Raw genomic sequence first — 13,905 nt, 5'->3', positions numbered from 1 at the left:
CAAGGATGTTCAAGAATGTTTACAGAAGTATTATTTAAAATGACCAACACTTTAGAAACATTCAAATGCCAATCAATAAGAAATGTGTTAAAAATTTCCCCATACAGGGAATGTCATACAACCATGTAAATAATTCCATGACCATGGAATCTAAAAAAAAAAAAAAAATGGTACAAATGAACTTATTTACAAAACAGAAACAGAATCACAGATGTAGAAAACAAACTTATGGTTACCAGGGGTGAAAGGGATGGGGGAGGGATAAACTGGGAGATTGGGATTGACATACACACACTACTATGTATAAGATAACTAATAAGAACCTACTGTACAGCACAGGGAACTCTACTCAATACTCTGTAATGACCTATATGGGAAAAGAATCTAAAAAAGAATGGATATATGTATATGTATATTTGATTCACTTTGCTGTACACCTGAAACTAACACAACATTGTAAATCAACTATACTCCAATAAAAATTTTAAAAAATAATAATTTCATGCCCAAGATGTACTGTTAAGAAAAAAGAAAGTTACAGAGAAGCATAATTACAAATTTTTCAAAGAACTAGGAGGAAAGTACATAGCAAATGTTTAATCTTTTGCTTGTGAGTTTAGACCTAAAACTAATGAAGAGGGAAGAAGAATGAAAATAATAAAATTATTGTCTAGGAGGGTGTTATACTCAATCTCTTAGAAAAGGGAGATGAGAGAGTTAATGATGAAACAATAACAAACTAACCCTCCTCCCCATCATCCCTGGTTTGCCTTTCCCTTTTCAGCCTATAAGTAACCTAATATAAAATGTAAGAATTGTATTACGTAACAAATTAATTCAGAACATGACAGGAAGGGCAGACAAGTGGCTGTTTTAGAAATGAATAGACTTCATGAAGTATTTAATAAGTATTGATCCTGATTTCACCAGGGGGTAAGCTACTCTCTGCTACTAAGTTAAGCACTTTGGAAACCTGCATCCACTGTGAGGTCAGCAGTTCACCTAATACCCAGTCATGACCAATTGGCTTAACACACTGCATGAAATCAAGGCAGGGCTTCTCCCAAATTCTCCCTCATTGAATACGGACCCCACTAGGGAATAAAAAAGATCATATTTTTGAATATTGCACATAGGGTCATCATTGACACTGACTGAAGAATGGTGTGGAAAATAAACCTATAATTTGCTGCTGCCATCAATAGGCAAAAAGAAGGATATTTTCTGCAGCTGTTTTAAAATCCTCAAAAAGCCACTTAAGTCATTTCATAAAACTCTATTCCATCCTGTAGGTTTTTCCTTTTTTTTTTTCCTTTCTCTTTCTCTTTTCCCTCTTCCTCTCTTCTCTCTCTTCTTCTCTCTTTCTCTCTCTCTCGTCATTTTTACTTTTTATTACAACATCACAGAAACTAGCTAGAGTCTACGAGAGATCTTAGGAGAAACGCTACTTCTTTTGCTGAATTTTTAAACTGTGTGCTTATAAGTCAGTCTTTTTGGACCTTGCTTTTCCATCTGGTCTTTGAAGCTCATCAGACTCAAAAGCTAACCGAACAGGAAATGAAGAGGAAAAAGGTGATTTAATATCCTATGTTGAAAATGTTTCATGAAAGAATTAGCTAATGTATTAGCAGCTTTATAGTCTAACTCTTCTTTCACTTTCTCCTTCATTCTGGGTTTCCAGATTGGCATATCTAAAAGAAAACTTGAGACTTGAAAACCATTTTTAAATTGAAGAGAGTGAAAGATTTTTTTTTTTTTTTAATGCTATAGAAAATGTAACTACTGCCTGGAGGCAGTCCTTAGTCTTCTAAAAAGCCATGTCTTCGTTTCATCAATGTGCTTCCCAGAAGATCAGAATAAATGGTACTTACCCCTATGGTTTCATGCATTTTGTAGCTGTATGGGATATTCTCTTAAAACCTGATACTTTATTAAGATGGCACAGATTTTTTTTTTAAGTAAAACCTGTACTAATATAGTAGGGTATAAATGTAATGATATGATGAGCAATTTTACTACCATTACCGCAACTGATAGAGTTCAAATTCGGGTTAATCTGCCTAATGTCTCAAATGCAGATTGGTCACAGTCCTAATCATCATCTCCATTTTTTATGTGGTCAAGATGAGGAATAGAAATAACCTGAAATTTTCAAGTAGCAGACCTAGGAAAAGAGCTCCTTTTTCTCAGTCTCTATCCAATGCTTTCTGTGCCTGAAATGACTACTGAACACCAAATTACTTTGCTTAATTTTAAGTTTATAATGGAGCTAAGAAATTATGTATTCAAAAGAACCTTAAATTCTGAAACGTCCTCAAGCAATGATATTGTCCACATTATGCCACTTATTCTTTTATTTGGAGTTATGATTTCCTTTGAAAGCAATCCCCTTCCTAGGTATAGCTTAGCAGTTAAAATGGCATAGCTCTCAGAGGGTCAACACGCATTTCACTTGTGAATGCTGTTTATTTCTATGTTAACAGTTTCCTAATGACTTGCATAAAAATTTTTTTTGAAGTAGAGGTAAAAACTGCATATATTTAAATTTTCCTTCTAGTTCTGGTTAACAGAATCCTTTTACCCTCACTCAACCATCAGTTATCCCTTTAAGAGTCTGATGAAAAATTTGGTAAATTTTCAAAATTATATAGTCTTTTCATATAGATGAAAAGCATTGAAAAGAAGTCAGGAATTTAATCCAGCTGCCACAGGCAGGCATTGTGTAAGCAAACAAATAAATTATTGTCCTCACACTTATGTACACAGTTACAGTGTTCCCACTAAAAATCCCAAAAGATATTTTCCAGCAATGTAGCAAATATATTTTATATATATATGTATATAAATATATATTTTAAAATATATTTGATATATACAGAATAATAACAAGGGAAGGTTATCGAATACTATTTTTGAGGGAAAGGCACTAAATTTATCATCTAAAAATTAAGGCTGTGAAAAACTAGCAGAAATATTGGCATTTTTATCTGCAAAATAGAATAAAAATCAGAATTTTATCTCTAATAGAAAATTTAAAATATAGAAGTAAACACAAAAGAGAAGAAAGGATTATATACAACTGACCAGGGGCAACTTATTTTTTGTCAGATGAATTACATCTATACCCCCCACCAAATAACAAAATTAATTTTAGATCAATTTAAAACTTACCATGGTAATTATTAGATAATGAGAAATGAATAGGTGCTGAGAAGAGAAAATGAGGAGGTGAGGTAGGAACTTAAGCAGCAGAGGTGTTTTTGCTGTAACATGATGAAAGAGCCAAGGAGGTGAGGCAGCTCTTTGGATCTCTAACTTTGAATCTCTTGCAGAGATAGAGACCAAAGCATGGGTGTAACAGTAGATTTGAGCTGAGATAAGGAGTCCAGCTATATATGAACTTCTGATAGGCACTAAGCACAAATAAATTTGAGGTCATCATAAAGGATGTTACATTGCCCTATGTAATGGAGGGAAATTAAACTACCCTAAACAGAGGGTAATTTAAATATGTTTACACCAAGTATTTTCCATTTTGTTAAGGCACAAGAGAGTTACCAAATATTCCAGGATATAAAGTGTTTTTCCAAGAGTTTCCCCTTAATTACAGTCTTCTTCTATTCATCTCTCTCCAAAAATCTCATATATTAAGGGGTATAATAACAATTATTATATTTTGAACAACAAAACACAATGCCCAGATGACACATTGGCCTAAAATAATGTTAATAAATAAAACGTCTTGATACACTTAGATGTCATCTGATAGAGCTGGTTTAAAGAAAAAGAGCCAGATATATTTATTTAACCCAGAGCTGGTAATTTTTTTTTTATAAGAAAGTGATCTCACAATTGCAAGGCTATATACTGGTATCAATCCTTTTAGGGGCTAGATGTATCAATGTGTAATATATCAACTGGCTATACTTAACTATTTAGGGATCATGAAAATAAACCTCCAGGACAAAACAAGAAGCAAAGAAACAAACAAATGAACAACTAACACCAGTCCATATATTTTACAACTGGGTATTGTGCCTCATAATAATAAAACTTCTAGGAATAGCAGCATATGTGGATTAAAAAGTATATCTATCTTAAAGAACTTGGCCAGCAGTAAAAATGAGGTGCTTAGGAAGTACCTAGATGGAAAAAAAAATGTGGCTTTGGCGATGATAAAAGACAGTAATAGCATAGTTACAGGTAAAGTCTGTGAACTAGTACTTGAAGTAAGGGATAAATAAAACCCAATATTTCCCAATTAATATATTTGATCATTTTATTTGAATGTAAGTAATTCCATGTGCATAGTCACTTAATTGATATTTTAGGTAGAGTTTTGACTACTTTTGCTACATTCCCAAGAGTTTGTATGTCCAAGTTGACTAGCACCCAAAATCGAACAGTGAAAATCAGTATAAAGTAAATTTGAGTATTTGTCTAATATTGGAGGGCATTGCATCTTTCTAAAATTCGAGGTGAGAAAAGGTAATTCAAAGATTATAAAATGTCAAAAGAATTGTGTGTATAAAATTAATTTATAGTGTAACAAATAACAAGAACTAACTGAAAGGGGAAGTAGGAGGCTTCAGGTTTTGGTAGTATTTCAGTTCTTGATTTGGCTGCAAGTTAAACAGATGTCTATACTTTGTACAAGTAGATAAAGCTCTGTTGTTATGATTTGTGCGTGGCTCAGTATTATGTTTTATTTAATAATGGGGGACAAAGAGGATGGCTTTTCTGAAAATGATAGTAATAATGATATTAATACTGCTGTATAATAATAGCAATATTAATAAAATTTTTAAAAAGCAAAAAAGTGGAGTCAATGGAAAATTGACACTATAATAGTAAATTAGGAATATCTATATTATATTCCTATAACTTGATAACTATGATAGTAAGACCTCCTTGAAAAATAAGCAAAGGAAAAAATCTCAAAAGAGAATATATATTTGGAAGACCACAATATTGGATATTTTTTCACCTTTGAAATTGAAAAATACTGCAAATTAAACAGCAATGAATACCATTTATGATTTCCAAGTCAGAAAAAAAAGTTAATAATCACACCCAATATTGGCTAAGTTGGTTTGAAGGCAATAGGCAATATGCTCACATGATACATTTGGAGTAAATTACTTGAATACCACTGGAATATTGTTCAACAAAACATTTATAGCTTTTAATCAGTGTTCCTAGCCCTTAGAATTTTTCTTGTGAAAACATTTCAAAATATACAATGATATTTACTAACATATTTATTCTAGCACTCCAGAGTTTGTCAAACACAAATCTCAAAAAAAGAAAAGTACTTTAAGATATAGCAACTAAAGAGAAAAACAAATATCGTATATTAACACATATATGTGGGATCTAGAAAAATGGTATAGATGAACCTATTTGCAAAGCAGAAATAGAGACACAGATGTAGAGAACAAATATATGGACACCAAGTGGGGAAAGGAGGGGTGGGATGAATTGGGAGATTGGGATTGTCATATATACACTACTATGTATAAAATAGATAACTAATGAGAACCTACTGTATAGCACAGGGAACTCTACTCAGTGCTCTGTGGTGAGCTAAATGGGAAGGAAATCCAAAAAAGAGGGGATATATGTATACGTATAGCTGATTCACTTTGCTGTACAGCAGAAACTAACACAACATTGTAAAGCAACTATACCCCAATTAAAAAAATAATAATTAAATAAATAATGAAAAAAGATATCAAAATAGGAAGCTATTGATATCATAAAAACTATATAATGTTACATAAAATTATATATGTGCATAGTTTTGTATTATATGTACAAAGATAATAAAGATTATTTACTTTGTTAAAGTACAGAAGATTGGACTATTTAATTCCTTATTTGATTTCCAATAGTATTAGTACAGTGTTAAATTTTCCAACCACAACTTTAAAGAATTTTTTTACAAAAATTTACAAACAAAATGGGAAATATATGTTTTAGTGAGATGTGTTTTGGGTTTGGGTATTTTTTAATACAATATTTTATTCTATGCATTTTTTAGCAGCTTCTTTTATCACTTAACAGTATGTCTGGAAAATACCTGCATTTCCTACATATGTATGTGTATAAGTATATAGCTTTTGTTTTAACCACAATATAAGTATTTCATAATACAGATTTACTACTATTCATTTGTTCAGTAAAATGGTTAGGGACACTAGGATTTTTTTTTTTAATTCCTATTGCAAAACAATCCCATAATGAAAGTCTTTGTTTATGGCTCTTTATGAACAAATGCTTTCTAGGCCAGAAACCAAGAATTACATTGTGAGGTTATCAACGGTTTTAATGTTAACAGTAAATGTATATTGCACTTTCAAAGGCAGGACTCCCTTGAACAAAAAGAAAATTTACGTCCAAGAAATTCATTCGTGTGTGTGTGTGTGTGTGTGTGTGTGTATATACATACACAATCTAATGGGTAAATTAAAATCTCACTATTTTAATTTGTACTTCTCTGATTGTTTATAACATATATGTGTATTTTTTATGTAAATTTCTCAATTGTATCTATTCTATGCGTTTGAAAATCATTTTTTTTACTGTGGTAAAATGTACATAACATAAAATTTACTATTTTAGCATTTTCAAGTGCACAGTTTGGTAGTGTAAAGTACATTTACATTACTGGCGATCATCACCACCATCTGCCTTTTTCACCTTTCCAAACTGTACCCATGAAACAAGAACTCTCCTTCCCCCCTGCAACCACCGCAGCCCCTGACAACCACCATTCTACTTTCTATCTCTATGAATTTGACTACTCTAGATTCCTGAGTAGGAAAAACCTACAGTACTCCTGTGTTTCTCCTTTACTCTCACACTATGATCAAACTCACAGCGCTTCTAACACCAGGCATGGGTTTTCCCCCACTAAGTGATTCTCTGCAACACCAGCTGGGTATCCTACAATTTAACTCAATTCTGACACTATCTGATCCCACAAGTTAAGGATTCAGTCCTACAAGACTGCTCCCACCCCACTATAGATGCCAATAGCAAGTCCAAGTTTTCACCTTTGTTTCTGATCTATTAGCCATAAAGCTGAGTTTCCACGACCCCCTGTACAGATTCAATTAATTTGCTAGAGTGGCTCACAGAACTCAGGGAAACACTTACTTAAATTTACGTTTTTTAAAGGATTTGATAAAGGATACAGGTGAACATCCAGGTAGAGGAGATGCACAGAGTAAGGTATTCGGGATGGGGCATGAACTTCCATGGCCTCTCTGGGTGTAGCACTCTCCCAGAACCTCCATGTGTTCAGCCACCCTGAAGCTCTCCAAACCCCACACTTTGGGGATTTTTATGTAGGTTTCATCAAGAAGGCATAATGGATCATTAACTCCATTTCCAGACCCTCTCCCCTCTCTGCCGAACAGGGAGGGCCTGAAAATTCCAAATTTCTAATCATGGCGTGGTCTTTCTGGTGACAACCCCCTGTACAGGAGCCAACCCAGAGTCACCTCAGTAGAACAAAAGACACTCCTATCACCCAGGAAATTCAAAGGGATTTGGGAGCTCCATGTCAGGAACTAGGGTCAAAGACCAAATATTAAAACAAAAGATGACCCTAGTGCTCTTATTACTTAGGAAATTGCATGGTTTTTAGGATCTCTGTGCCAGGAACTGGGAGCAGAGACCAATATGTATATTTGCTATTATTTCAGAGTATCTCATATAAGTGGAATCATACAATATTTGTCTTCTTGTGTTTGGCTTATTTTACTTAGCATCATGTCTTTAAGTTTCAACCATGTTGTAGCATGTGTCAGAATTTTCTTCCTTTTTTAATGCTGAATAATATTCCATTGTATGTATATATCACATTTTGTTTACCCATTCATCTGTTCATGGACACTTGGGTTGTTTCCTTCTTTCAACTATTGTGAATAATACTGCTATGAACACGTGGTATAAATATCTGTTCAAGTCCCTGTTTTCAGTTCTTTGGGGTATGTACCCAGAAGTAAAATTGCTGGATCATCTGACAATTCTATGTTTAATTTTTTGAGGGACTTCCAAAACATTTTTCACAGTGGCTATAGTATTTTACATTTCCACCTAGAATGCATAAGGATTCCAATTTCTCCACATCCTAACCAAGACTTGCTATTTTCTGTTTTGCTCTTTTTGTTTGTTTTTTTTTTGTTTGTTCTTTAATGTCTTTTTTTTTTTAATAGCCATCTAAATAGGTGTGGAGTGGTACTGTGTTTTTGATTTGCATTTCCTTTATGATTAATGATGCTGGGTGTCTTTGTGTTCTCATTGACCATTAGTATATCTTCTTTTGATAAATGTCTATTTGCCGTTTTTTAATTTGCACTGGTTATTATTGCTGTTGAGTTATAAAGAGTTCTTTATATATTCTGATATTAATCCCTCATCAGATATGATTTGCAAATATTTTCTCCCATTCTGTAGGTTGCCTTTTCACTTTATGATAGTGTCCTTTAACACAGAGAAGGTTTTAGTTTTTAACTCCAATAAGTTTTCTTTAGTTGTCTGTGTTTCTGGTTTCATATCAAAGAAATCATTGCCAAATCCAACGTCATGAAGCTTTTCCCCTTTATTTCTAACAGTTTATAGTTTTAACTCTTCAGATCTTTGATCCCTTTTGACTGAATTTTTGCAAGTGGTATAAGGTAATGGCCCAGCTTTACTCTTTTGCATGCAAACACCCAGTTTTCCCAACAGTACTTGTTGAAAGCACTGTCCTTTCCACATTAAGTGGTCTTGGCACCCTTGTCGAAAATCATTTGACCATATATGTGAGGGCTTATTACTAGGCTCTCTATTTTATTCCACAAGTCTGTATGTTTGCCTTTATGCCAGTACCACACTGTTTTAATGTAGCTTTGTAGTTAAGTTTTGAAATCAGGAAGTGTGAGACCTCCAACTTTATTCTTCTTGAAAATTACACCTCATATTACATTTATGTGTATTATTAGATTATACACTTGGAGTCTTCAACCCTCTAGTTTTTAACACAGTGACTTGAACAGAGCCGATTCTTTATAAGTGGTTGTCAGGTATCTGGCTACCTTAGTAACTTTCCTTCCCAATTTAACTTCAAAATTTTATCTTAGTTCCACATCTCTTAGTACATTCTTTAATGAAATGTCTTAATTTCACATCTTTTGTAGTTTGCAATTTTTTTCAGCTATCTAAAAGCACTGATTGCATTATTTCATGATGTAATGTTTGTTTTAAAAAAGTCATTGACATCATGAACTAAGGCTAATTTGTTATACCTGTATTTAATGTATCATCATCTGTGGGGTGAATTAAATTGAATATTTATATTGATATTAGAAAAAATTACGGCTAAAAAAAAACATTAAGTTACAAAGTTAAAATCCCTGGCAGGGAGGAGTTAAAATATATAAGGCAAGGAAGAAGAGAATATTTTTAGCTGAGTTTTAAAGATAGTTAATGGAATGGAGAGTCCTGGAAGGCTGTTCTAGATGGCAGATGGCCGATGGCTACAGAGCCGTCCTGATACAGTCCTGGCTGTGACGTTAGTTGAGGGAGCTGGGACTGGAGGAGAAGGGAGAAGCTGTGAAAAAGTAGTGATTCCAGAGTTTGAAGTGGTTTCAAAAGAGTATCTGTGAAAGTTCTATAAAATTCTATCATGCTATCAATAAAAAGCAAAACCCTCCTGATATATTCTCATATGGAGAATTATCAAAAAACAGGGTATTTTATACATTGTGTCAGAAGTGATAAAATGTTAATAGATGACCTCATTGTATCCTTACTATGTTTGAGGTGCAGGGCTAACAACTTTCTAAGAATTTCCTTTTCAACTAGGAAATGGTGGAGGTGGACCCAGGTCTGTCTCAGTCTCTTGACCTCTCTCTCCCGTCACCTCCCTCAGCTATTTGTGGACAGCGTGACAAAGAAAAGACCAAGGACTCTTCTCTGTATCCTTATTTACCACTTTTTTTTTCTCATTTTTAAAGTTAATAGAAACAGATCACTCCTATTCACCTCAAGAGTCTACATAGGGAACGTAAAGAAATAAGAATAAAAGGCAAAATAAACATTTGACTGTGTTTTAGGACAATATAACTGAAAACATTCCTAGACTAACAGTTTCTTTTTTTTTTTTTTTTTTTTTGTCTTCAAGAACTCATATTTTGACAAGGGAATTTTAGAGTAAGATTTTGTTATTGTATAGAACTAAAGAGCTAGGCTTTCTTTTTTACTCATAGTCTATTTTCAAATGACCTTTTTCTCTAAATATGAATACATCTACTTTAATATTAGGAAATTCAAGAGTAATGATCATTCTGGGGCTTTCCAGTGTTACTCTTATCATTTCTGATTTCCTCCTTTCCTAATTAGACAATAGTTTGTCTTGTTAGGTGTGTGTAACAGTCATTAGGAGCTGTCATTGTACAGGGCACTCTACTCACTGCTGTGGGAGTACAGATTCTAAGAATAATTCTTGACCCTATGATTGAGTTGAGAACATGAGACATAAAAGAAAGTTAAATTGCTAAATGTATAGTGCACATGATAAATGCTTTGAATCTCAAGTGGAAAAAAATCACTATGGCTTTCTTCTCTCTGATGCCTAAAATTTTGAGAGGCTTCTCTTTGTATGTCTGTGTGTGTGTTTGTGTGTGTGAGCATTTTCGTGATAAATTATATATTTTGCTATGGAGTTCAGCAACTTTGTGCATTCAGCACTTACATGTAGGGCTTCCCTGATGGCGCAGTGGTTAAGAATCTGCCTGCCAATGCAGAGGACACGGGTTTGAGCCCTGGTCCGGGAAGATCCCACATGCTGCGGAGCAACTAAGCTGGTATGCCACAACTACTGAAGCCCGCTTGCCTAGAGCCTGTGCTCCGCAACAAGAGAAGCCACCACAATGAGAAGCTCACACATCACAATGAAGAGTAGCCCCCGCTTGCTCCAAATAGAGAAAGCCTGTGTGCAGCAACGAAGACCCAACGCAGCCAAAAATAAAATAAATTAAAAAAAAAAAAAAAACTTACATGTAATTGACAACTAATACTGGAAATTCTAAACAACATATATCTCAGAATGTGGACCTCTTTCCTTGCTAAACTCTGTCATTTTTATTTTTGGCTTTTCTTCCTTAAATTAGAATTTGGAAAATATTCTTAACCTTACTTTCTTAGTATAGACCAGATTTTGTCTACTTGCAGATGACATGAAGATAAGAAATAAGATATAAGGTACATTTTAAAACAAGATACCTTTGAATAGGGAATGAAAATATGTTTCTATTCGATACTCACATTGATTTATACTAAGCTTATTTTCAAGTGGATTTTCTCACCTATGTGATATAATTATTAGCCATCATTTAGTGAGTTAAGTTCCATTATAGAATTTCTCTAGGGTCTGATGAGGCAGTATTCCTTTTTCTGCTTCATGACAGCCAAGACTGACACGGTGGAGGCCACTGCTTGATGAAAGTAAATGGCAGTCAGTGTGTATAAAATCTGGATGCCAGCATGAGTACTTTTGTGGATATTTTAAAAATATAGCCCTTTGCCTCCGGACTTCTCTGGGGCCAGCAGCCAGCCGACCTGGGGCCCGGGGCCGCAGGCTTAGCCGACTACCATGGGCTCTGTGTCAAACCAGCAGTTTGCAGGTGGCCGGAGGAGGCGCAGGAGGACGCGGCCCGGGCGGCCGAGGAGCCGCAGCTGCTGTGAGGAGCCGGCATCTGTACGTGGTTCAACGTGCGCATGGGATTCGGCTTCCTGCCCATGACTGCCCGCGCCGGGGTCGCACTCGACCCCCCCCTCCCCGCACCGGTGGATGTCTCTGTGCACCAGAGTAAGCTGCACATGGAGGGCTTCCGGAGCCTGAAGGAGGGTGAGGCCGTGGAGTTCACCTTTAAGAAGTCTGCCAAGGGCCTGGAATCTATCCAAGTCACCGCCCTGGTGGGGTGTCCTGTATTTGGAGTGAGAGGCGGCCCAAAGGGAAGAACATGCAGAAACGCAGATCAAAGGGAGACAGGTGCTACAACTGTGGAGGTCTAGACCATCATGCCAAGGAATGCAAACGGCCACCCCAGCCCAAGAAGTGCCACTTCTGCCAGAGCATCAACCATATGGTAGCCTCGTGTCCACTGAAGGCCCAGCAAGCTCCCAGCTCCCAGGGAAAGCCAGCCTACTTTCGGGAGGAGGAAGAAGAGATCCATAGCCCTGCCATGCTCCCAGAGGCCCAGAATTGAGCCATAGTGGGTGGGGGTTATCCGTTCATGATCAGAAAGTTTTGAGGGGACTTCCCTGGCGGTCCAGTGGTTAAGACTCCACGCTCCCAATACAGGGGGCATGGGTTCAATCCCTGGTCAGGGAACTAAGATCCCGCATGCCGCAAGGCGTGACCAAAAAAAAAAACCAAACCCGAAAGTTTTGAGGAACAGGCATCAATCGGCAGAGTGGAGAAAGTGGGGACAGTGTGGGTAGGGGGCAGCTGGCACTGCTATATATCTCAGGCCGGGGTCTACAGCGTCACCCCCTCTTCCCTCTTGGTGGAGGGAAGGGGTGAGGTAAAGAAACTCCAATCATGCTCTATCCAAATGCACGTGAGGGCTCTGGGGGGTAACCCTTCCTGCATGCTTTATCTGAGTCTCCACCCCCAGAATCTCCAGCTTTTGAAAGTGGCCTGGATAGGGAAGTTGTTTTACTCTTCAAGAAGGATATGGAATAATATTTCCCATGCCAGAGTGAAAAGATTAAGCATGAGACCAGATTGATGGACCCAAACCCACAAGCCACTACATTCTGTGGGAGGAAATATCTCAGGGGTAAGGCAGGGTTTTCCACATCTTGTCTCCTCATAACCCCCTCCTGGGACAGAGTGCTGAGAACTGTCCCAAGCAGTGGGTTGTGATGACAGGCAAAAGGGGGGTTGAGGGAGCAGCTGCAGACCTGCTGCTTCTAAGCTCACTCCCACCCCATTCTGGGCCAATACAATTTTATTTATTTGCTCCCTTGGATGACTGTACCTTGGGTCCCACTTTCTCCAGGATGCCAACTGCACTAGCTGTGTGCGAATGACATATCTTGTGCATTTTAACTTTTTTTTTTCATAATATAAATATTCTGGTTTTGTATTTTTGTGTATTTTAATCTAAGGCCCTCATTCCTGCACTGTGTTCTCAGGTACGTGAGCAATCTCAGGGATACGTCGGCAGCAGCTCCGGGTCTGCACAGCAGGAATACTTTTTGTTGCTCTATCACCAGAGAGAACAACTGTTTGGAGCGTATACCCTATTGAACTACCTCACTCTTGCCAATTAGAGCTGGCTTTTCTGCCACAGTGTCCTCTTGAAACCCCTCCATCTTCAGTGCTTCATGGGAGACTAGGTTTTAACTGGGTTGCCCCATGACATGGTCTCCTTCTACTGAAAGATTGGAAATTGGTCTGAACAGGAAAAGGTGGTACAGAGAGGTTAGGAGAGGCTGGGCCAGGTAAAAGGTGCAGAGATGGGAAGCTACGATTAGGCAGAGGTCATCTGTCTGTGTGATAAAGGATTCCTGTTCCAGACCTCTAATCCAAGGGCACAGGACTCGCTTTACATACCAGGTCCATCCTTCACTGGATTGGGCTAGGCCTAACATACACAACAGGGTGTATTGTATGTGTTTTTGTAAAAACTGTGAGTTGGTAAGGACAGGTTTTAAGAATGATGCCTCTGTACCCGTCTTGGGCTGCCCAGGGATGGATATATGAAGCAAGGACACGATCCTTAATCTTTAACAATTCTGAGCTTTTCCTCCTTGGTTTCCAGAGAGACCATCAGTGATGGCTTCTTTATGGTTCCCAGAGCCAGTGTCCTGCCCTGCTGCAGCAGTAATTAGTGTCATGGTAGC

The 13,905-nt window shown here is 36.9% G+C and overlaps 1 pseudogene; it reads left to right on the top strand.

The window, feature by feature from the left end:
* Positions 1-11,644: 11,644 nt before the first annotated feature.
* Positions 11,645-12,260, top strand: LOC133090137 (protein lin-28 homolog A-like; annotated as a pseudogene).
* The last annotated feature ends 1,645 nt before the right edge of the window (positions 12,261-13,905 follow it).

This window comes from Eubalaena glacialis, chromosome 4, assembly GCF_028564815.1.
Source record: "Eubalaena glacialis isolate mEubGla1 chromosome 4, mEubGla1.1.hap2.+ XY, whole genome shotgun sequence".
In the NCBI taxonomy this organism is placed as follows: Eukaryota; Metazoa; Chordata; class Mammalia; order Artiodactyla; family Balaenidae; genus Eubalaena; species Eubalaena glacialis.
The sequence above is the reverse complement of the archived record's forward strand: the minus strand, read 5'-3'. Positions and strand labels throughout refer to the sequence as shown.